Consider the following 24,872-nt stretch of genomic DNA (forward strand, 5'->3'; position numbering starts at 1 on the left):
AAGATGGCAAAGGCAGCAAAGGCTAAAACAGAAAGGGAGTTAGTATAAAAGATCAAGAAGGGAAGCAAGGCCTTTTTAGTAACATACCAGAAAGAAGGAGGGAAGGAAAGACCAGAATTTGTAGGCTGAGCAAAGATGGCAGGAAATAAAATAGAAGACTAAAAAGCAAAGGAATTAAATGAATAGTTTACTTCAGTCCCCATGATTGAAAGCAAAAGAAGAGTGCCATGGCTGGTTGGAGGAATTGTAGAATGGGGATAATAGTTGCTTCACACCAGGATAGAAAGGGAGGTATTTCAGAGGGAAGTGGTTGCCCTTGGTGATGACAGAGCACAAGGACCAAATAGGCTACCTCAATGACTCCTCAGAAATATATTATCCAGCTAAGTAGGTAGATGGACAATTGTTCTTGTACTTGCCCATCTACCTACTTATCTAGATAAACTATTTGAAACATCAACAAGACATCTTTACTCTCTCACAGGGAGGGCGTCAGAGAGGGAGTCTCCTAGATCTCCTGGCTGAAATGATTTTATCTGAACTTATCCTTTATACTCTGGTGCTCGATAGTCCTGTCACCCACTGGTTTACAGGTTGGACACCAGACCTGACTCAAACTTTCTGGGTTACCTTTGTTTTCTTGAACAAGTAAGGGGGGAGAGGAAGAATTTCTAGAGGTAATGCTGTTAACATTTCTAGTGAACAAAATCTCTAGAACAGCAACTGGTATGTGTTTATTGCTAGAAGATGTCAATAAAACATTGTCCAGTCTTATGACTGAGAGGGTGTATATTTAAGGCCCTTAACCAAGGGTGTCCAATCTTACTGTGTAATATTAATATTAACACAAATGGTAGTTTGCCCAAGAGCAAGGCTATTAGGAATGGCCCACACAATGCCACGAAATAAATATGTAAGTACTCTCAGAACTTAAATATCTCTACAGAAATCAGCCACAATGAAAGGTTTAAATATATTTAATAATAAATAATAAAAGAACAAGACAATGGTAAGTATATACTCACAGTGACATTAGAGTTCAAAACCATGGGAAATATTTAAAACAGCATTGCAGGACAGTCTCAGATAAATAAAGTAAAACATCTAAACTAAGCTTTACTATATTCCTGACTGTATCTAAGAGAATTACTATACCCTAGAAACTCACTTCATTAGGGGAAGGCAGATGGATCTTCTAGTTGTTGTCAGGTCCAAGAAAGAATGCAGATTGCTCTGTCTCACTAAGAGACTTCTCAAATTGATATCTCAACTATTACTGCTGGTATAGCTTGCAAAATGACATGATTTCTTGTCATCTGACTCTAGTTCCCAGGTGAGACCCCCTATGCTGGAAACTGGCAGTATTTAGCATCTACCTGTGAAAATACATAGACATCAGATCTTTGGCAAATGCTGGAAGTCATAAAACAATTGCAGTCCTTCATACTTTCAGAGGTAGTAATTAGTTCACTCTGAAGACAATACAAAAAGCCTCTCAGCACAGACTCTGTGTCTCTAGCTGCAATGAAAACTGAAAGATACCATCTTTTATTACATAGCCTGTAAAGTAATTTCATTTCAGCTATTTTCCTAAAATTTGCTGGACTAAAGTTAACTCTTTGTATTCCAGTTTCCACTGTTAAAATATATACATTTAGACAGTTACAATAGTGCATGCACATTTCTGTTTTCTTCCAGCAGGGTACACTGTGGATGCATTTCAAACACAAGCACTTTATAAAATAAGTTTTCAACACACGTCTGTACAGACCAGTTTGATATACACATGGATACGGTTCTAATACAGTTTTAACACAAGTATCTTATATAAATCAAGTTGATATTCACAAATGACATATAATTATTTACAAAATTCCAGATAGCTGTGCTGGCAGTATCTCCCTTCATCAGACTTCTTGCTCCCCTTAGAAGACTCAAGCTAGTTTTTCAAGTGACCCTTGAGAAATGTTGCTTGAGAGGAATGAGTCTATCTCAGAATACATTACCCCATACCCTGTCTTGAGAGCCCATCTATGTTGGCACTGTTAACCCCACTGTGGTGCTGCACTGTCATATCATATGCCTGCAACTCTAGGCTTCACCTTAGTAGGTTTGGAGTTTGCTAGTTGGCTCAATGTAGCCATGTTAAGAGACTGTGGTCTGTAACTACAGCAAATTTCCTTCCATACATACAAGGCTGAAGTTTCTGCAGTGCTCACACCATGGCTAGGCATTCTTTTTCTACAGCTGCATAGCATTCCTCCCAGGGTTAGAACCTATGGTTGAGGTATAGCACTGGGTGATATTCTTCCTCTGAGGAAACCTGGCTGAATACATCCCCCCACCCGATGGTTTGCAGCATACACCTGCACAACAAATTCTTTGCTGTAATCTGGACTGGCTAACACAGGGGGGCCTTCCAAAGCTCCTTTAATATTCTGGAATGCCTGTTCACATGCTGGCATCCACACTACCTTATCTGGCCTGTTTTTCCTAGTCAGTTCTGTGATGGGAGTAGCTATGGTACTATAATTGAGGACAAACTTTCTGTAGTACCATGTTTTCCCTAAGAATGCCCTCACCTGCTTTTTGTTTACAGGACCAGACCAAGCCTGAATGGCTTCCACTTTGGCAGGTTCTGGCCTGATCTTACCACTCCCCAGTCTGTGTCCCAGGTAGGAGACCTCTGCCATACCCACTTGACACTTACTGGGCTTAATGGTCAACCCGGAAATAAAATAGAAGACTAAAAAACAAAGGAATTAAATGAATAGTTTACTTCAGTCCTCAAGAATGAAAGCAAAAGAAGGGTGCCATGGTTGGTAGGAGGAACTGTAGAATGGGGGAAGATAGTTGCTTCACACCAGGGTAGAAGGGTAGATGTTTCAGAGGGAACCGGTGGCCCTTGGTGATGATAGCGCACAAGGATCAAATAGGCTACATCGATGAGTCCTCAGAAATATTCTTTTCAGCTAAGTAGGTAGATGGAAGACTAGTCTTATATTTCTCCATCTACCTACTTAGCTGGATAAACTACCTGAAACTTCAACAAGACAACTTTGCTCTCTCACTGGGAGGGCATCAGAGAGGGACTCTCCTAGATCTGCTGGCTGAAATGATTTTATCTGGACTTATCCTTTATACTCTGGAGTTTGTTAGTCCTGTTACCCACTGGTTTATAGGCTGGATACCAGACCTGACTCATACTTTCTGGATTACCTTTGTTTTCTTGTACAAGCAAGGGAGGAGAGGAAGAATTTCTAGAGGTAATGCTGTTAACATTTCTAGTGGACAAAATCTCTAGAACAGCGACTGGTATGTGTTCATTGCTAGAAGAAGTCAATAAAACATTGTCCAGTCTTATGATTGAGAGGGTTATATTACTTTGTCAAAAACTAACTTCAACGAACGAATGTTCATTGAACATAAATCAGTGAATGTCTTCACTGAACGTTCAAATCAGCGAATGTGTTTCCCAGGGCAGTGAGTTACTTGGCCAACATACCAACCATCACACACACAGCACTATATCAAACCCACCAAGGTGGAGGGCTACTTCCCGCACACCCCCCTTACTTATATATGCCAACTCCAAGATCGCATTACAATGGGGAAAAAGGCAACTTTCCTATTGCTGGCCAAGTAACTCACTGCCCTGAGAAAAATGTTCACTGATGTGAATGTTTGATGAAAGGCCATTTTCTGATTTATGTTTGATGAACGGGCATTCGCTGAAGTTAGTTTTCAACAAACTAATATTGACCCGACTAAGATGCATGTGAATTTGACAATGAAATATCACTAAATGTAGTCTACTCAATGTTCATGAATTCCCAAGTGCCTTCACTCAGTCAAACACAGGAGGCTGATAGGAAAACTGAAGGGGATGGAGGTAGAACCAAGACTGATGAACAAGATAGCTATAAGGATAGGACAGAGAGGGTTGTGGTAGGGATAATAATGTTAAGAATTAGGAAAGTGACTTGTAGAGTACTACAGCTGTTGTCCTTGGTCAAATGTTCTCCAGAGTATTTGACTCAGAAATATCTCAGAGAAAAGAGAATAGAATCAGACTCTTTGTTGTTGACACAAAAATAGGTGCAAAGTGTAAGATGGGAAGGTCTAGTAACACATTTGGTAAATCAGAGCATACGGGCAGAAATGTGGCAGTTGAGTTCAGTGCAAACAAATGCAAAGTACTGCATTTAGGCTGCAATAATCCTAGTGTGCATTATCAGGTGGAGAGAGAGAGTCTGATAACTGATAATAACATAACAGGAAAAGGATTTGGGGGTTGTTGATTGCACTTGGAATGGACCATCAGCAGCAGTGTGAGAGGGCAGTAGCAGAACCAAGCAGAATGTTGGGGTATATCTTCAGGAGAATAGATTCTAGATGCAGAGAGATAATGCTTCCACTCTATGAGTCCTCGGTCAGATCACAAATTGAGTACTCTGTGCAGTTCTGGAGGCCATATAAGGAAAAATACATTAATCTGCTGGAAGAAATCCAGTGGAAAGCTAGCAGAAAGATTTGTATGATGAAGGGGGAGAGTTATAAACTGAAGGTAGAAGATCTAGTCCTCTTCTCACTTTAGATGAGAAGAGACAAGGAAGACATTATGTTGGTACATATGATCATGTCAGGGAGACGTGAAGAAGTCATTCTGCATAGGAAGGACAGAGAGGAAGAAGGAGGTACAGGCAACAGATTGAAGGGATTAACTACTTTCTGGATCTCTGAAAGTATTTTTTTACTGAGAGGGTTGTAAACCCATTGAAAGGACTACTGGAATAGGTGGTGGAGAGGAAATCCAAACATAGACATTCAAAAGGTCATGGCAGGGATGGAATGGAAGTAGAATGTTAAGGTACTTAGGAGGGCAGAATTACTGGATTTACTGTCTCCTTCTGCCATCAAACAAATGCAGTATAATAAGACCAAAAGCTGCATGCAATAGAAGTAGAATTGATGGGAAACTTTAGTACACCAGATGCTAATTGTAGCACCATGAATGCAACCAGATCAAAGGGTTTACTACACAAGACTGACTGAGACACATTTCACTGAACTGAACAATACTAATAATCAAAATGCTGAAAATGGAAACACCTAAAATACAGTATCCTGAAAGAGACACTATTAAAGACTTAAACATCTTGAAAATTGGAACATAAAGATGCTTCATTATTGACAGTGCCACTAATACAAATATCATGTTTATGGAGGGAAAGAAGACTGCCTGTTTCCCCCATAGCCCTGCTACTTAGTTATTACACGGCCTTGGAGAGCATTATAAAACCCGGTTTCAGAATACCCTAAGTATTGCTCCCTGTTCTGTCAAAAGCATTTGGCTCAGTATCCCACCAACTTCTAACCCATGAACTCTCTTCCCTATCACTATCTCATTCAGCTCTTACTTGGTTCAGTAGCTCTCCAACAGTCAGCAGGTTATAAAATGGAATCAGGACCTATCCCCCTTCCTCCCTGTTGCTATTTGTGTATCACAAGGGTCAATTCTAGGCCCAGTACTTTTCAATAATTTCACAAACATCCTGCACAAAGCCAGCAAACTTGCTGTGATGCCCGTGCCCTTGCCCAGCAATCAAGGAGCCTCAATCCTCACCACTAATACAAGTAAGAGGCATCTCATATAGGAGGAAAGGATAAAAATACACACAGTAAAGTGCAATTTCCCTTAAGAGCACACAGAGATCACAGTCCGTCCTGGGTTGGTCGCTCCCTCGCTCTCCAGGTTCCAAATAAGACTCCCCACTGGCACAGCTATAGCATCCAGATCTCAGCCTAGTGGGCAAGCTAAAACCTTCAGCACTCCCTCTGTCCAACCACTGCTTTGTGTCCCTGCCCAGGTAGCTCACACACACACACACACACACACACACACACACACACACACACACACACACACACACACACACACACACACACACACTTTGAGAAGAGTTTATACAACTACACAGACACTCCTGGGAAAGGCTGGCACAGGTTCTCCAGCTGTGCCCCTTTTTCCCAGACTATACAGTAGTACCAGCTGCCACCACCCATTAATATTTATCAGCTACTCAAAGGCCCTTAAAAGGGTGTCCAATTATTACTGTGCAATATTATTATCCAATTGTTAGTATAGCCCAGAGCTAAAGCTATTGGAGCGGCTTTGTACAATTTTACCAAAGGCATGCAAGTACTCTAAAGAGCTTAAATTATCTCTGCAAAAACAGCCACAGTTGAAAGGGTTTAAAAATATTTAATAACAAATAGTCAAAACACAAGACAATACTTTTTTACTACACAGTGCTAGTCAGGAGTTCAGAGATCACAGAGAAATACTTAAAATAATTCAGTAGTACAGTTGTGACATAACAGAAAAACACTTAGTCTAATCTTTATAGTTTCCAGCTATTTCTAAGAGAAAACACAAATCTAAGATAAACTTACATATAGAGCAAGACAGTGCTGGTGAGTTGGATGGTCAAGACAAAAATGCTTAATGCTCTCTGATTCTATCTGTTTTTAAAATCACATTCCTGGTTCACATTACATCATTCTTCACACTTCCCTGGGTTCCCAGGCTAACAGAAACTACATTTATATTCTTTACCTCTGGGCAGAAACCAGAGCAATGAAGGACATTTATGCATGCAAATTCTGGCCATTAACTCTGGCCTTAAAACAATAGGCAGGATGCCTCACTCTAGACTTACTGACTCCGAGTTTTAACATCAAAGGGTCACAACATGCTTTACTTGGTCAGTAGAGTGCACTGTTGTTACATTATTTTCCAGTTCCACATGTAACACTATTTTTACCATTTAAGACAACACTGTGTGGTTTACATTAATATTTACAGATGACAGAATTATCTCCAAAAGTCTATCTGGCTAGGCTGGCAGCCTTCACCCATCTTCACCCAATCTTCACACTTGCTACCTAAGTACAATATGCTGATAATGTCACTATCATCTGCTGAACCTCGTCCCTTCCACTACTTTGCCAAATGACTCAAGACTCTTTCACTTCCATAGAATCATGGCTAAAGGCACATCAGCTAATGCTAAATTCCAAAAAGTAAAATTAATGCTTTCCATACCAAGATCTCTTTCAACTACCTGTACAACCTTTAAATATTACTTTAGCAAACACCACCACCATAGATTCTGTAACAAATACCAAACTACTAGGACTCATAATAGACAATAACCTAAAATTTGACATGCATATCCCCCCAACCATAAGAAAACTCACCAAAAACTGGCATCTTCTGCCGAAACAAATCCTACCTCACAGACTCATCAAGAAAATCCCTAACTAACATCATCCTACCCTCTCCCTTCCCTTCTCGATGCATCATCCATATTAACTAACATTCAAGCCACCCTACTAAATAAATTAGAGGCATGCTTTAACAAAATAACCAGATTTGCAGCTAATGCATCCTACCGTTTGCACCATTGCTTAATACTAAAGAAGCTCAACTGGCTTGAAGTACCTAATCACCTTACAGTCATTCCACTTCAAATTTCTGACAATAATAGACAAACTACATATATAACTTACTCTACAAAACATTCTCAAGCACTACTCCCTAGCACGTTGCCTTCACTCAGGTAATCAGAGCCTACTAATTACTTCCAAATCCTGTAATACAGTTGGAAACTCACTATACTCATCCTATGTCACCAGACAGTGGAACTCCCACTCCCTGCCTAGTCCATTAAATAGGACAGCTGTGCATCTAGCTTTAATCCCAACCTAAAACAGCACCTCTGTTTCTGTTCACACCCTAAGTCTCTCTCGTTCTCTCTCTCTCTCTCTCAGATCTCTGTACTATCACCAGTCCTATCTCTCCAACTCTTCTACCTTAGCCTGTAAATGTAAATAAATTCTATCTATAACTGTATTCTGCTTTTCATTACTCCTATGTAAATTCAATGTGTATATTACTGTATAAGTAAATGCAACATGTTTATTATTGTATAACACTCTGATAGAAATCAAATTGTATTAATCTCTGTCTTTATTGTCTTACCCATTGGATGATTCTAAAACCCCATTTCTATTGCTAAGAAACTGATTTTTTTCTCTGTAAATTCTTTATAATTTTTGTAACTGTAATGGAGCCTTTCTTCCTAGGCCCATGGGCTGAAAATGGGCTTGAGTGCACAGTTGGACCATTCTGGTAAACAAAAGACAATAAAATAAACATAAACCCTAGATCTAGCCACAGTCCCCTTGTTTATAAGCTGCGCAAAATAGAAGGATTTTCTTACAACAATGGACACATATTGATTAATAGTTAGGTCACTGCCCACATAAGTTCCCAAATCTCAAAAAACTGGGTCAACAATTAGGGTTGTGTTGTTAATGTGGTAGTTCCATGAAGTAGATGACTTCCCAAAGGATACAATAATGCATTTTTTGGCATTTACTTTCTGTCCATGATTTTGGCACCAGTTATTTATTTGGGGCAAACCTTTCTGCAGGATGGCTAAGTCATTTGGAGATTCAATGACTGCTTCTAGCTTGTAGTCATCTGCAAACTTATTCAGCCAGAGCCTTTTAGTATTGTCTTTTATTTCAGAAAAGCAGATGCAAAACAGGAGAGGTCCCAGCACAGAACCCTGGGAGACTCCACTGGTGACTGGTCTCTTTGTGGAAGTAACTTCCCCTATTTTAATTTCCTGCATCCTGTCTGTGAGCCAGTTGGCAATCCAGCAGATGACATACGGGTTTATTCCCAGTTTATTTAGCTTTTCTACTATGCCTGAATAGGGAACAGTGTGAAAAGCTTTAGCCAGATTGAGGTATTGTGGTGTGTACTGTTTTGCCTTCATCCATTGCTTTGGTGACCTTTTCAAAAAATCCACCAGGTTGAGTAAGCATGACCTGCCTTTGACAAATCCTGAGACAGGTCCAGTGTTTGGAGGTTCCCTATGTCCTGATAGATAGTTCCATGATAAGTCTTTCCATGGTTTTGCATATGAGGCTGTCAGGCTTATGAGTCTGTAACTGCGTGGGTATCTGGAAGGTCCTCCCTTATTCAGGGGAATGACTATAGCTGTGTTCTTAGGGGTGTGACTAAACTGAGCTTCATGCTATTTAAGATGCATCCAAGGATATTGTCAGGACCCATTGATGCAGTATTTTTAGCTTTTGATAGCAATTTTAGGACTTGATATTGTGTGATAGCTGGAGGCAAGCCAGTTTCAGGTGTAACTTGATAAACAGACAGATGGAAGAGAGGGGTAAAGTTAGAGTTAAATTTATCGGCCAGTAAGAACTATATTGTCAGCCTCAGTGGAGATAATACCATTCACAATCAGCTCAGTGCATTGCTGCATTGTATTTCTAAGATTACAACTATAACTAAAATATTCCTTGTGGTTCTCTTTGGTTTGTGTAGTTATTTTAGCCTCAATGTTGGCTTTGGTGGATTTTATGATGCTCCTGAGTTGTTTGTTTATTTCAGTGACAAGGGCTCCAACATTCTGGGAATTACTCTTCTTACTTTTGGTCAAAATTCTTTTCCTTTTATTATAAAGCTTGTTGATATTATGGTTCCACCATGTGAGTTTGCTTATGGGATTTGTCCTCCACTTGTTCGTAAGGGGTATAGCTGCATCTATGCAGCTGTTTGCATACAGCTGCATCTATGCAGCTGTTTACATGATGGTACAGTGTGGTGGTGTACATTTCTGCTTTTCAGGGAAGCTGGTTGGTGGGGATTTGAAGCTTGCCAGAATATCACTTAGGAGTTGATAGTTTGTCTTAAAGAATTTTCTAAAAGTATTTTGATTGGAAGGAGACTGGTTTATGGCCATACCAAGCAAGTGATGAAGATACATAAGGGATAGTGCAAGATGCTCCCATATTAATAAGGACAAGATCCAAAGTGTTATTCCCCGTAGTGGGTACTCTGACTAATTGTTCCAGGGCATTTGTATTGACAAAGTGCAGGAATCTCTGAGTTGTGGTAGTGTAGGTCCCCAGCCTATAGTTGAATAGTTTAGATCACCTAGTAAAATGGTATTTGTTTTAATACTGTATGATTCTAGTTACTATATATAGGTGTTGTGTCTTCCTTATGTCATAGAAGGAGTTCTATTGCTAGCTAACATATAGTATGGGACCTTTTGATGGTATTTGGCGATGAAGCTCTAGTACATCATGCTGATTTATCAGCCTTCATGCGAGTCTCTTCTGGATGTAAATTGCGACATCTCCACCTTTTTTCCCCTCCTGAGCAATAGTTGGTCTAAACGTGTGGAAGGTATTACAGCTCTGCACATTCGGAGTGCTCTCTGCTATTTTAAACAATGTCTCAATCAAAACACAGATAGTGTCCTACAGGGTGAGAGGGGCTTGCAGGAGGTGGAGTTTCTTGTTGAGGATTCTAGCATTGATCAATAATACCTTTATATTTTCCTTTGCTTATTTCATTATATTGGTAGGTTTATCAGGTTGACATTGCATAAAAAGGCACTATGGGGATGGACAATATCTTTACCAATAATCGAAACCCCAGAAGGAACAGATGCAGGTCATCCCCAGTAAAGCAACTTGGCATGGTTTGTCTATCATATCCTATTAGGCTGACAAATATTGGACCCGCTATGAATGACACCACAAACTAAGCCAATTATTGAAGTCAGTTTTTTTTTCTCGTGTGGAGGCATCATCCTTGGAGAAGGTAGATTGCTGCTCAGTGCTAAGCTCATACCTACCTCAGATGGACAGTCTCAGAGCTCCATCATGTCTCTCTTCCTATAGTCCTTGGAGGTGCTCCTCAAGTCATTGACACCAGCATGAATTATGACAGAGTTATACCGGTACTTGTTGTTCAAGAACTTGAGTGCATCCCTGATCTGACATATCCTGGAACCAAACAAGCAACTAACTGTCACTCTTTCCTTGTTCAGTCTGGTAAGAGGCACATCTGTATGTCTTACAATGGCGTCACCTATAACAAGAATGTTTGGTTGGGACAATGTCTGTCGTACGGGCTCAGCATCTGTGAATTTTGGACTCCATGTACTATGTGAGAAGGTAGGCTTAACTTTCTGAGTGTGCTTTGTGCCTGTGTTGTGTTTTTGAGGTCTTTAAGATTTAAACAAACTGAGAAACCCAAAACTGCTAAGATAAAAGGCAACGGCAAAGATATTAGCAAACACTGATTAAATTAGCGCTTTCATTTGGTTCAGTGACAAAACTTCTTCAGGCAAATCTCAATACAACATAATTGTCAGATAAATAACTCACTCAAGTCACATGATTCACAAATGCCCCACATCCTAAAACAAACAAATTAAATTAAATAATCCAAAAATGACAACAATATAAATTCAAATTTTAGCTAAAAAACTATTCCTTTCAACTAAAAAGCATATAGCTATATCTATAACTATATATCTATATATATATATATATATATATATATATATATATATATATATATATATATATATATATATATATATATATATATATAAACTATATTAAACCTTTATCTTAGCAAGCTCCTCAATTTTAACATGCAAACAATGGAATTTACATCATTCAATCCAGGTTGATTGTATGCATTCAGTCTCAATTGCCAAAACAGTTCTTGTTGCTCTAATGTCAGTGTCATAGGCCCTCCACTTTCATCACATTTTACATGGTCCGTTACCCTAAATGCAAAACAATGGCCAGGATAAAGGGACATGTGTTTTGCCAATGCATTCTCCATTTTGCCTTTTCTTATACTATATAAATGTTCATAAAGCCGTTCTTTTAGTTTACGATCAGTCTTCCCGATGTAAAAACACAGGCATGACTAACATTTTGCAAGGTAGGTTACACTTCTAGAGTTACAATTGTACCTGACTTTACATTTGCATTTGCGTCCTCGAACAGTAAAAGAACTCCTTACATCTATATATTTACAGTAGGGACACGCTTCACATTCATACACCCAAATGTCTCGTGGTAACATTCTTACTTAGTTCAAGAATATTTTTCAAGTTCTGACCTCTTTTAAAAATGAATTTGGGTCTCCCTTTAACACTCCATCCTATAGCATCATCTGATGTAATCAATCCCCAGTTTTTAATAATAATTTGTTTTATTCCAAAAGCATCCGTACTAATAGGCGTAATAAATGGCAGGCTATAATTAATATTGTTTTCTACAATGTTACCTAATCCGACTTCCACATCATATTCAATAGGTGTGTTCACATTGGTTAAAATAAGTTTAAAATGTCCTAAATTTCTCTTTCGTTGGACCTCTTGTACTAACTCATTCAACAAATTAACTGGGTAACCCCATTTCAAAAATTACTCTTCAAAAGGTCACATTTTACAAGAAAGTCAGGTTGTCAGAGACCCTTCTTGCTGCCCTTACCAACTGGCCTTTATTACTGACCGTTTCTGATACATTGGGTGAGCACTAGAAAAATGCAAGATTTGAATATGTCTCTTTTCTAAAAAATTTTGCCCAGTACCTTTTACTCACTCTGTCCTTGTTCAAATCTACACCCAGATAAGGGATACGGTCTGTGTGGTAAAAGTGGGTAAATACCAAGAACTGGGTAGTATAGCTGAAATACCGAAGGAGCTCTATAGTGTGTTCATGATCACCTTTAAATGCAATAAAGATATTGTGCAAATAACGTGTGTAATAATGTATCAAATCGATATATGGGTTATTTTTGAACACAAACTCCCGTTCCTAGTGTGCCATAACCAGAGTGGCAAAACTTGGCCCACATGGCTACCCCCTTCTTCTGTAAAAAATGTTTTCCTTCAGAAAGGAAGAAATTATTGGAAAGAATAATGTCCAATAATTCCTGAATTAAGGACATCTCATCACTACTTGCCCCCTTCTCTCTTAATAAATGGCATACCCACTCAGATCATGAGAGATGACTGTATACAAGTCTTTAATGTCGATTGTAACAAAATTAAAGTCCTCATTATAAGTCAAGTTATTAATATTCTCTAAAAACAACCATGAGTCCTTACATATTTTTTGTTCACCCTCTACAAATCTTTTTAAAAAATTATCTACATACTTAGCCATGGCATACGTAATGGAATTCCTGCCATCTACAATAGGGCATAGAGGGGTATTTTGTAGGTCCTTGTGGATTTTAGAGATTACAAATATTACTAGAACTTCAGGGGCTACCATTGACAAGTATTTAAACAACTCAGTGTTTACACAAGCTTCTATAAATAGGTCAGTCAGGTAGATCCTAATCCTTTGATAGGCTTTATTCATCTCATTTAAAGATACACTTACATAGTTATCTGAATTCAACATTTCAAACATACATTTGCTATACTTGTCACAATCCATAAACACCAGCCATCCCCCTTTATCCGGCTTTATCACGTGGACCTCACAAGTTTTCAAAGCCTCCAATATCTCCCATTCTTCATTTTTAAAGTTAAAAGCACCCATTAAATCTTTACAATCATTAGTGAGCAAGCATCTGATGTCAAGTTCACACACCCATTCGAACATTGCCAAAACATGTGGATTGTAAACACTAGGCACCTTATATTCAACCTTACTGTAACCTTGGTTGATAAATAGTAAATTCAGGTTCAGTTTACATGTAAACAGTTTTAGATCTACCAAAGTTCTAGCAATATCACCACGACGGGATGGTAGAAAATTCATGCCTCTAGCCAATAAATTCACTAGAGAGGTATCAACCTTAAAGGTGGAATAGTTACAAATTTTGAAATCTCCTCGTGTATTTTTGATAATTGTATATGTGTTCTTCCTCTCACCTTCACAGTTTGAATCAGTGTCCTTCCCGTTACAAATGCCATTATGGGGTGCTATCTCCTCGGTTGACCCCAACCTCAACGATTCCCCCTCTGGTTGTTGTTCGTCATGTTGTTTTGATAACCTCATCCTTGGACCATCAGAAAATTTTGAGAAATACCTTGATTTTGGGCACCCATGTTAAAATTGGAAGGGTTATTTTGATTTCTGAGACATTCACTGTGACGAGGACCACTGTCTGTGTCTTCACCTGAATTCCTAACAGCATATGCGTAGCTACATCGAACATTGATGGTGTCATCAGTGGCAAAATTAGTTCCCTCCCCCTCATCTTACTCTAATCCTCTTACGCTTTTCCATTGCTGTGAAGGTGATGGTTTAGGGAAAGCCATGCCATTTATGTAGTCAGCATTATCATGTTCAATTTTTTTCAACTTAGTTGCCTTCCGTTTGTTCACATTTCTATCAATACTGGTAAACACATGACTGTAATTGAATTTATACCACACAAACTCATCATCCCTTTTAATTAAATTGTCCAAGGCATCAGTCTCCTTGTTCAGATTGTCAACAATGCCCTGATCTTCTTCTTCTTCTTTCGGCTGCTACCGTTAGGGGTCGCCACAGCAGATCAACTGTTTCCATTTCTTCCTGTCCTCTGTATCTTGCTCTGTCACACCAACCGCCTGCATGTCCTCTCTCACCATATCCATAAACCTTATCTTAGGCCTTCTTCTTTTCCTGTTACCTGGCAGCTTCATCCTTAGCATCTTTTTCCCAATATACTCTGCATCCCTCCTCACCACATGTCCAAACCAACGTAATCTTGCCTCTCTGGCTTTGTCTCCAAACCTTCCAACCTGGGCTGACCCTCTAATATACTTATTCCTAATCCTGTCCATGCTCATCACACCCAGTGCAAATCTTAACGTCTTCATCTCTGCCACGTCAAGCTCTAACTCCTGCCTTTTTATCAATGCCACTGTCTCCATGCCCTGATAATGTTTAATAAATAATTCGATAAGCGCAAGCCCTTGCCTATCGAATAGTTTAATTAAATCCTGATGAAACAGGGAATCACATATCAGTCCAGTAGGGTAACGCCATGACCTTAACCATTTAGGCACCTGTTGCTGGCGTAAGCACTCCCTAAAATACATGATTTACAGTTGGAGTTTCTTAAGCTTGAAAGATTTATAATCCAATATTTTTAAGTTCTCGGCAATGTCATGCTTTACAACTGGGGAACGTTCAATACCCCTGGTACTAACTGTAGCAGTTTGTAGTTCAAGGGGTTGTTATAGCCAGTCTTTTAGAATTGGAACCCCAAACATTACATTCACATTCCCAGCACAATGATTTTTCTCGGGGAAGTGTAACTCTTGCTTGTTACTCACAGCCACATTCTCTGCAGGAGGTGAAGTGTGTATAGTGTCCAGATTCCCAATAGGAACAACGACATGGTTCCTGACACCATACGAGCTGGTACTGCCGACAATTGCAGCTAAATCATCAACCTTCTGAGTTAAAATGTTGATCAACGTGGACAGTTGTACGATATCAGTATTTCCTTCTGATGTATTCATTTCACAAGAAAATAATGATGGTGTGCTAAAGCTAATGTCAATTGCCATGCCGTGCACAAACACTCAAACAAACTGAGAAACCCGAAACTGCTAAGATAAAAGGCAACGGCAAAGATATTGGCAAACACTGATTTAATAAAGTAGCATTTTCGTTTGGTTTAATGACAAAACTTCTTCAGACAAATCTCTTAGCTAAAAAAATATTCCTTTCAACTAGAAAGTATATATATATATATATATATATATATATATATATATATATATATATATATATGTGTGTGTGTGTGTGTGTGTGTGTGTGTGTGTGTGTGTGTGTATAGATTTTATTTATAATCTCAAAATACTGAAATCTTGAATTTCAGTATCTCGAGACTATAGTCAAACATTCACAATATCGAAACCTCAAAAGCACGAAATTGAAAATCATGATTTTTAAATACACCCTCCACCACACAAACATGCATACACCTTCCTCCCCGAACTACAACAAACCAACAAAACACACACAAACACAACAACATAAATAAACACACCTGCCCTACATATAAGGAATTCAGGAATTATTGGACATTATTCTTTCCAACAATTTCTTTCTTTATGAAGGAAAACATATTTTACAGAAGAAGGGGGTAGCCATGGGCTCCCCCTGTGGGGTGAGTTTTGCCATTCTGGTTATGGCACACTGGGAGCAGGAGTTTGTGTTCAAAAATAACCCATATGTCGATTTGATGCATTATTACATACGTTATTTGCACGACATCTTTATTGCATTTAAAGGTGATCATGCACACACTATAGAGCTCCTTCAGTATTTCAGCAATACTACCCAGTTCTTGGTATTTACCCACGTTTATCACACAGACTGTATCCCTTAACTGAATGTAGATTTGAACAAGGATAAGTGAGTAAAAGGTACAGGGCAAAAATTTTTAGAAAAGAGACATATTCAGATCTTGCATTTTTCTAGTGCTCACCCAATGTATCAGAAACGGTCAGTAATAAAGGGCCAGTTGGTAAGGGCAGCAAGAAGGTTTTCTGACAACCTGACTTTCTTGCAAAATGTGACCTTTTGAAGAGTATGTTTTTGAAACGGGATTACCCAGTTAATTTGTTGAATGAGTTAGTGCAAGAGGTTCAACGAAAGAGAACTTTAGGAAATTCTAAAGCTATTGTAACCAATGCGAACACACCTATTGAAAGTGATGTGGAAGCTGGATTAGATAACATTGTATAAAACAATATTAATTATAGCCTGACCTTTATCACGCCTTTTAGTATGGACGCTTTTGGAATAAAACAAATTATTATTAAAAATTGTGTATTGATTATATCAGATGAAGCCATAGGAGGAAGTGTTGAAGGGTGACCCAGATTCATTTTTAAAAGAGGTCAGAACTTGAAAAACATTCTTGAACTAGGTAAGAATGTTACCACGAGACATTTGGGTATGTATAAATGTGAAGCGTGCCCCTACTGTAAAATATATAGAAGTAGGGAAATTCATTTACTGTTCGAGGACGCAAATACAAATGTAAAGGCAGGTACAATTATAACTCTAGAAGTGTAACCTACCTTGCAAAATGTAAGTCTTGCCCGTGTTTTCACATTGGGAAGACTGATCATAACTAAAAGAATGCCTTTATGAACATTTATATAGATTAGAAAAGGCAAAATGGAGAAAGCAGTGGCAAAACACATGTCCCTTTATCCTGACTATTGTTTTGCATTTAGGGTACTAGACCATGTAGAATGTGATGAAAGAGGAGGGCCTATGACACTGAAGTTAGAGCAATAAGAACTGTTTTGGTAATCAATATGGATTGAATGATGTAAATTACATTGTTTGCATGTTAAAATTGAGGAGCTTGCTAAGATAAAAGTTTTATATAGTGTATATATATATATATATATATATATATATATATATATATATATATATATATATGTGCTTTTTCTAAAAGTTGAATTTATATTGTTATCATTTTTGGATTATTTAATTTAATTTGTTTGTTTTAGGAGGTGGGGCATTTGTGAATCATGTGACTTGGGTGAATTATTTATCTGATGATTATGTTATATAGAGACTTGTCTGAAGAAGTTTTGTCATTGAACCAAATGAAAGCGCTAATTTATTAAATCAATGCTTGCTAATATCTTTGCCATTGTCTTTAAGATTTAGGCAAGTTAATCTTTAGAACCTCAGCATATTATGCACTATGTGTATTGTGATTGTCTTTAAGAGTTGTGATGTATTGTGTACTCCTGGCAATTTTCGTATCTGAGTTTACTGTGAGTGGGAGATTTTTGCGTCCAAGACTATTATATATTTCCATCTCTTGCATGCTGTGTTATCCTGTTTGAGTAATAGATGATTATCAGACAGCATGAGACAATTTTTACACCATCTCAAGATATTCATCAAAATCAGGCTGGCTAGGGAAGTTGTGGGGAATTGCTGGTTCATGATACCGACAGGAATGACTCTGGGGGCATAGGTAACTATAACTGCTTTGGAGGTCGGTTTTAGGATAATGTTGGGTTGGACTTGCTACTGAATATTTAAAGCTCATTACAAAAAAACTAGCCTGGTATCCATCTTCTGCCACCAGCAGGAAACAGTAAACTAATTATAGTAAAAAAAATCACAAATACAAAGATCAGTACAAGCAGTATCAGAACACTTAAAGCTGTTTTATCAAAGGTCTTTTAGCCTGGTGAGTAGTTTAAGTGGAGAAACATTTACAAAATGATACTTATGTGCTTATTGTTAACAGCCAATAAAAAGAGAAAGGGTGGGAATTATGTTCTCAAATTATCATAAGAGACAGGAAACAACAGACACATTCTGTTTAAAGAACACAACTACAACAAGGTGAATGGAAGGGAAAAACAGTTAGACCCTTAGCTCTGAGGTGACTGTCCTAGAAATAGCATGACATACACTCAGTACATAAGAATGAAATAGGGTTTAAAAATAAACTACTTGGTACTTACGTATTATCGCAACCAGATTTTCAACCTGAACTAAATTGTTATGTTTGTACGAAAATGTGAATGTTACCCTTAAAAGGTGTGTGTAAAGTATTAATTAACAGTCTGTCATGTTGTGTATGACCCATGAAGACGATTAAAGGTCAGATGTCATTTTTCTCGGGGACGTACTTTTCTGACATAACTTAGTTTCAGCCTAAATAACCCAGGCTTTGGCTGCTGACTCTTCAAAGGTTCATAGGTTGGTGCTAGGCTATCGGCCCTAGGGCCTATACAAGCCTAGCCATAACAATTCCCTGGCTATTTCTTCCCACAGTATTTACTTTCCTGGATCCTTCTCTAGCAGGGTGACTGACATGATCCCCGGGGTGAATTTCCTATCTCCCATCCAATCATCAAGGTTCCTTTTGAAGAGGGCCAAAGAGACACTCTGCTTGACATGTATGGGGAGTCTATTCCAGAGTCTGGGGAGTCTCTGGGTCAGGATCCTATCCCTCCAGCATGTTTTGTTCATTGTGATGACAAGGTTTAGATCCCTGGAGCGTTTGGCTCTGAGGGATTGGGATTTCTTTAAGTGTAGCATGTCCAACAGCTCTGGGATTTTTTTATTTTATTTTTATTTTTATTTTATTTTACATTTGTTGACCGGGAAAGTCTGACTAGGTTCCACAGATCCTGTTTTCAGCGGAGGCCTGGGGAGAAATGCTCCAGAAGCATGTTTTTAGAATTTGGGAGGAAACCGGTGTACCCGGAGGAAACCTACGCGAACGCAGGGAGAACATGCAAACTCCACACAGAAGGCACCCCAGCCTAGAATCGAACCAGAGAACCTTTTGCTGTGAGGTGACAGCGTTAACCACTGCACCACTGTGCCGCCCATGACATGGTTTGACATGGCCTTGTATGTTAAGCAGAGATTGCCTCTGAGCAGATGATATGCAACAGAGTATATATAGCTGGAGTTTTTTCAGATGGTCAGCATAGGGCATCTGCTTTAGGCCTGTGATTCTTTTAGTGAGGTATTTCTGTGGCCTTTCCAGTTGTTGCAGATGTCTTGAGTGATACATACCAAACGGGGCATTGTACTCTATAATGGGTCTAATGAGGGATGAGTACAATGGGACAATGACCTCCTTTTTTCTGGATGAAAACCCTTAGTGATGAGGTGTGCCACAAAGAAGGATTTCCTGACTGTTGTGGTGATGTGGTTATCGAAGGTGAGACCACTGTCCACCTGTGTCCCTAAGTCTCTTATCACACTTTTGGTGTTTGGTGTACTGCCACCTATGTGGCAATTCATGGGTACATGTTTTTTCCCAAAGGGAATAACTATACATTTCTTGGCATTGAGCTTGAGCCTATGGCTCTGGCACCAAGCATCTGTTTCTGTAATTCCCTTTTGTAGAATATCCACATCATTTGGGGATTCAATAATGGCTCCCAGTTTGCAATCATATGCAAACTTTGTTACCCAGAGTCCCTTAGTGTTGGCCTGAACTTCAGAGAAGTAGATGCCAAACAAGAGCGGTCCCAGGACTGAACCCTGAGGTATTCCACTTATCACTTGTCTGGAGCTGGATTTGGAGTCGGCTACTTTTACAGTGTGGGCTCTGTCAGTAAGCCAGTTGGCAACTCGAGTGACGTAGGGATTAATGCCCAGCTTAGTAAGTTTATCTATGATTCCAGAGTGGGGGATGGTGTTGAAGGCTTTGGCAAGGTCCAAATAGGCTGTGTGGACTGCCTTACCCTCGTCCACAGCTCTGGAGACTGATTCAAAGAAGTCAATCAGGTACAGGAGACAAGATCGGCCCTTCACGAACCCAAACTGGGTGGGGTCCAGTGCTTGAAGGTTGCCAATGTCTTTGTTTATACGTTCCGTGTTAATATGTTCCATGGCCTTGCAGATCAAGCTTGTCAGACTGATGGGGCGATAGTTCCCAGGATCCAAGGGGGATCCCCCCTTGTGGAGTGGGATAACTGTAGCTGTGTGCCACTCAGTGGGCACAAAGCCTGAGGTGAGGCTATGATTAAACATGACACTTAGGAGATGTGCCAGTTCATTTTGTAGTTCATGTAGTACACAGTCCGGGATGTCGTCTGGTCCTATAGATGCTGTATTCTTAGCTTTGGAGAGTGTGTTTTTTACCTGTGTGGCCATCATTACCAGAATTTGGCAATCTTTCAGTATTGAGATGGGCCTTTTAGGGGGTGAGAGGGGGGTGAAATTGGCACTGAATCAATCTGCCAGGATATTGGCAATATCCTTGGGATCAGTACATTTAATGTCATTCTGTTGTAGCTCAGAGTAGATCTGAGCATTGCCATTTAGATTCTTGACATAGCTATAGAAAGCCTTGTGGTTGTCTTTGGAATCTTTGGCAATTTTATTTTCATAACTAGCTTTGGAGGATTTTATAAGGGATCTCAGCTTCTTACTGAGGCTAGTAAGGGAATTTCTTGCATCCTGGGATTTTCCTCTTTTCTGCAACAGTTTCTTCCTTTTGTTGTAAAGTTTGATTATGGCAGGAGACCACCAGATTGGCTTCCTTTTTTCGGAGGAGAGCGCCTTGGTTCTGTTTGAGATGGCACGATTCATGCACGAGTGGATGTGCTCGTACAGTGCCTTAGTGTAGGATTCAGCAGTCGAACTTTCAGTTCCTCAGCCACTGTCAAGTAGGGATGATACTTACTCATGTAAGTGTTGCTTTACAGTTGATCCTGTCTTGCTAGGGTCCCAGACAGTATTTAACCATTGCAATGACAAAGGTGTTAAACTGTTGTACTGCAGCTTGATAGACTTTTCCAGTTGCAAGGCATATGTGTTCCAAACTCTTGTTTTCACGAATTTGTATCCATGTGTTGGACTCTTCATAGTAACGTATGTGTGATAGACGTTTTGTTCCCTTGTATTAATCAACAGTGACATTCATGTTTTTGCCTATGTGTTTGGAAGCTTTTATATTGTCATATTTTCTCTACATTTGTTCTTCTGGTTGCACTCATGAAATTTATTGTATTTTGGGTGGAGTTTCACTTAAAAAAATAACACTTTGTACCTGTAAAACTTTTCCTTATTCAGTTTGTTACATACTTGGTTTTGTGAAAGACGTGCAGGGTAGCGTGAAGATGTATAAACGTTGCCATACACACTTCCTTCTTCACATGACTCATAGGGAGCAGCCCTCCATACTGCATTGGTCATTCTCTCTGCCTGGGAGAGCATGTTCCCCGGGGATGCAAATTTGCTCATTTTGCCAATTATTCCTCTTGGCAAGTCCTAAATCAGCTGACAGAATAATAGTTGACACTTAATACTAGCCTTTTCCAGACTAACATTGCTAGTTTCATAAAATGAATATACACTGAAGGTCTAGTCCAACTAACTTAGGAAAGTACGGACACCAAGATTAGCACTTTCATTCACTTTATTTCTCGTGAACTTCTTCAGAAACAGTTTGCACTCCACCCATAAGCACTTTATATAATAATACAATTAGTCACATGCTAAATGATGTCATAAGTTAATTAATTTCATATAAAAAAATTTAATTAAAAAATATATATATATATATATATATATATATATATATATATATATATATATATATATATATATATATATATATTGCATTTTACATACACAAAGCATTATATAATACATATAACATATAAATTACTTTTTCATCTGTAAAAAACATTTTATATTGATTGATTCATTTAACCCAGGGGCATAATCTGCTCCTAAGTATAATTGCTAAAGAGATTCTTTACATTCCAAGATAACTTTACTATCTTCCATAAATACTTTTTGGGCAACACTGTCTAAGACAGAAAAAGTGAATTTCTTAAAATTTTTACATGCTATGGAATGTCTTCCTAATGCGTTAGCTATGTCTTTTTTCTTTATAGCTAAAAGATGTTCACTACTTCTTTTCTTAAGACATCTTGTAGTCATACCTATATAATAGCTTGGGCATGAAAGACACTGGGCTATATAAACCACCATCTCACTATTGCAAGTATAATAATTTTTTGACCAATGTATCTTTCCAGTATGAGAAAATTGAACTGACGAAGAATTACTTATATATCTACATTGTCTACAGTTGTTACAAGCATAGGTCCCTTTAGTTAAAAATTTTCTTTCTGCAATAGCATTACCTCTGTTTGCTCCATGTTCTAGTAAACTCTTAATATTGTTTGTTTTCTTAAATGTGAAGTTAGGTCGTTCACCTATAATTTTTATCAGGTCCTGGTTACCAAGTAATACCTTCCAATTCTCAATTATAATATTTTTAATGGACCACATCTCATTTTTAATAGGTAAAACAAATGCACATAAATATTCTTTGTTATGATCAACCACATTTCTAACCTGTACATTATTTAATGTAGAAAATTGTGTTTGAATAGACAAAATGGGACAGGCTTTATCCTTTCTTAAACCCATTACTTCATTTTCAATAGGTTTTAACCATAACACATCATAGCCTCTCGCCATAAAGAATGTTCTCGAAATCTTCATTTCTTTAATAAAAATTTCATCCTGCGATGTTAATCTACTTAGCCTAATAAGTTGTCCCTTAACCACTCCTTTTTTCATATGGAGTGGGTGTAGGCTTTCTCTGTTCAGATATTGATTTGCTACTTGGTTGGATTACATTCTTAATCCTATCATGCAAACCTCAAAATATTATCTAAAAGATGCCTGGCATTTGCTGGAATTATTAAGAGACTTGGATGTATCAAATGAAGAATTTTGTTTTGCATCTTTAGATGTTGTTTCATTGTATACATGTATTGATCAAGAAATAGGAATAGAATTCTTAAGAGAATATCTAACTGAAAATAGTATTTTAAATAATACTAAAATTAATACAGTTTGTACCCTGATGGAATTGGTGCTTGATAATTTTTTTAGATTTAATAATGAACTATACAAGCAAATTGTGGGGGTTGCAATGGGAGCAAAAGTTGCTCCGGCATATGCTAACCTAGTAATGGCCAATTGGGAAGGTAAGTTTATCGACAATAGTAATTTCGGTGGAAACATTTTGTTTTACCTTCGTTACATTACGATTTATTCTTCCTTTGGCATGGTACAGCTGAAGATTTTGATAATTTTATAACATATCTGAATGGCACTACGAATTTTTTGAAGTTTTCCATAGGAGGGTATGGTCAAAGTTTAAATTTTCTTGATCTGCACTTGACATATGATATAGCATCTAAACAGTTTATTAGTAAGATCTATAGAAAATCTACATTTGCAAACCATTTGCAAACCTATTGAAAATGAAGTAATGGGTTTAAGAAAGGATAAAGCCTGTCCCATTTTGTCTATTCAAACACAATTTTCTACATTTAATAATGTACAGGATAGAAATGTGGTTGATCATAACAAAGAATTTTTATGTGCATTTGTTTTACCTATTACAAATGAGATGTGGTCCATTAAAATATTATAATTGAGAATTGGAAGGTATTACCTGGTAACCAGGACCTGATAAAAATTATAGGTGAACGACCTAACTTCACATTTAAGAAAACAAACAATATTAAGAGTTTACTAGAACATGAAAAAACAGAGGTAATGCTATTGGAGAAAGAAACATTTTAAATAAAGGGACCTATGCTTGTAACAACTGTAGACAATGTAGATATATAAGTAATTCTTCGTCAGTTCAATTTTCTCATACTGGAAAGATACATTGGTCAAAAAATTATTATACTTGCAATAGTGAGATGGTGGTTTATATAGCCCAGTGTCTTTCATGCCCAAGCTATTATATAGGTATGACTACAAGATGTCTTAAGAAAAGAATTAGTGAACATCTTTTAGCTATAAAGAAAAAAGACCTAGCTAATGCATTAGGAAGACATTCCATAGCATGTAAACATTTTAAGAAATTCACTTTTTCTGTCTTAGACAGTGTTGCCCAAAAAGTATTTATGGGAGATAGTAGAGTTATCTTGGAATGTAAAGAATCTCTTTGGCAATTATACTTAGGAGCAGATTATGCCCCTGGGTTAAATGAATCAATCAATATAAAATGTTTTTTACAGATGAAAAAGTAATTTATATGTTATATGTATTATATAATGCTTTGTATATGTAAAATGCAATATATATATATATATATATATATATATATATATATATATATATATATATTTTTATTACATTTTTATATGAAATTAATTAACTTATGACATCATTTAGCATGTGACTAATTTTATTATTATATAAAGTACTTATGGGTGGAGTGCAAACTGTTTCTGAAGAAGTTCATGAGAAATAAAGTGAATGAAAGTGCTAATCTTGGTGTCCATCCTTTCCTAAGTTAGTTGGACTAGACCTTCAGTGTATATTCATTTGGTCTGTGAAGAATTTTTGTGACAACTTTCTAGTTTCATGAAATCATTGCAGAGTGTGGCAGGGACCAAATCTGGTTGCGATAATACGTAAGTATCGACCACTTAAACAGCAAATTGCAG

This window comes from Protopterus annectens, chromosome 12.part0 (genome assembly GCF_019279795.1).
Source record: "Protopterus annectens isolate FY-2018-M chromosome 12.part0, PAN1.0, whole genome shotgun sequence".
In the NCBI taxonomy this organism is placed as follows: Eukaryota; Metazoa; Chordata; order Ceratodontiformes; family Protopteridae; genus Protopterus; species Protopterus annectens.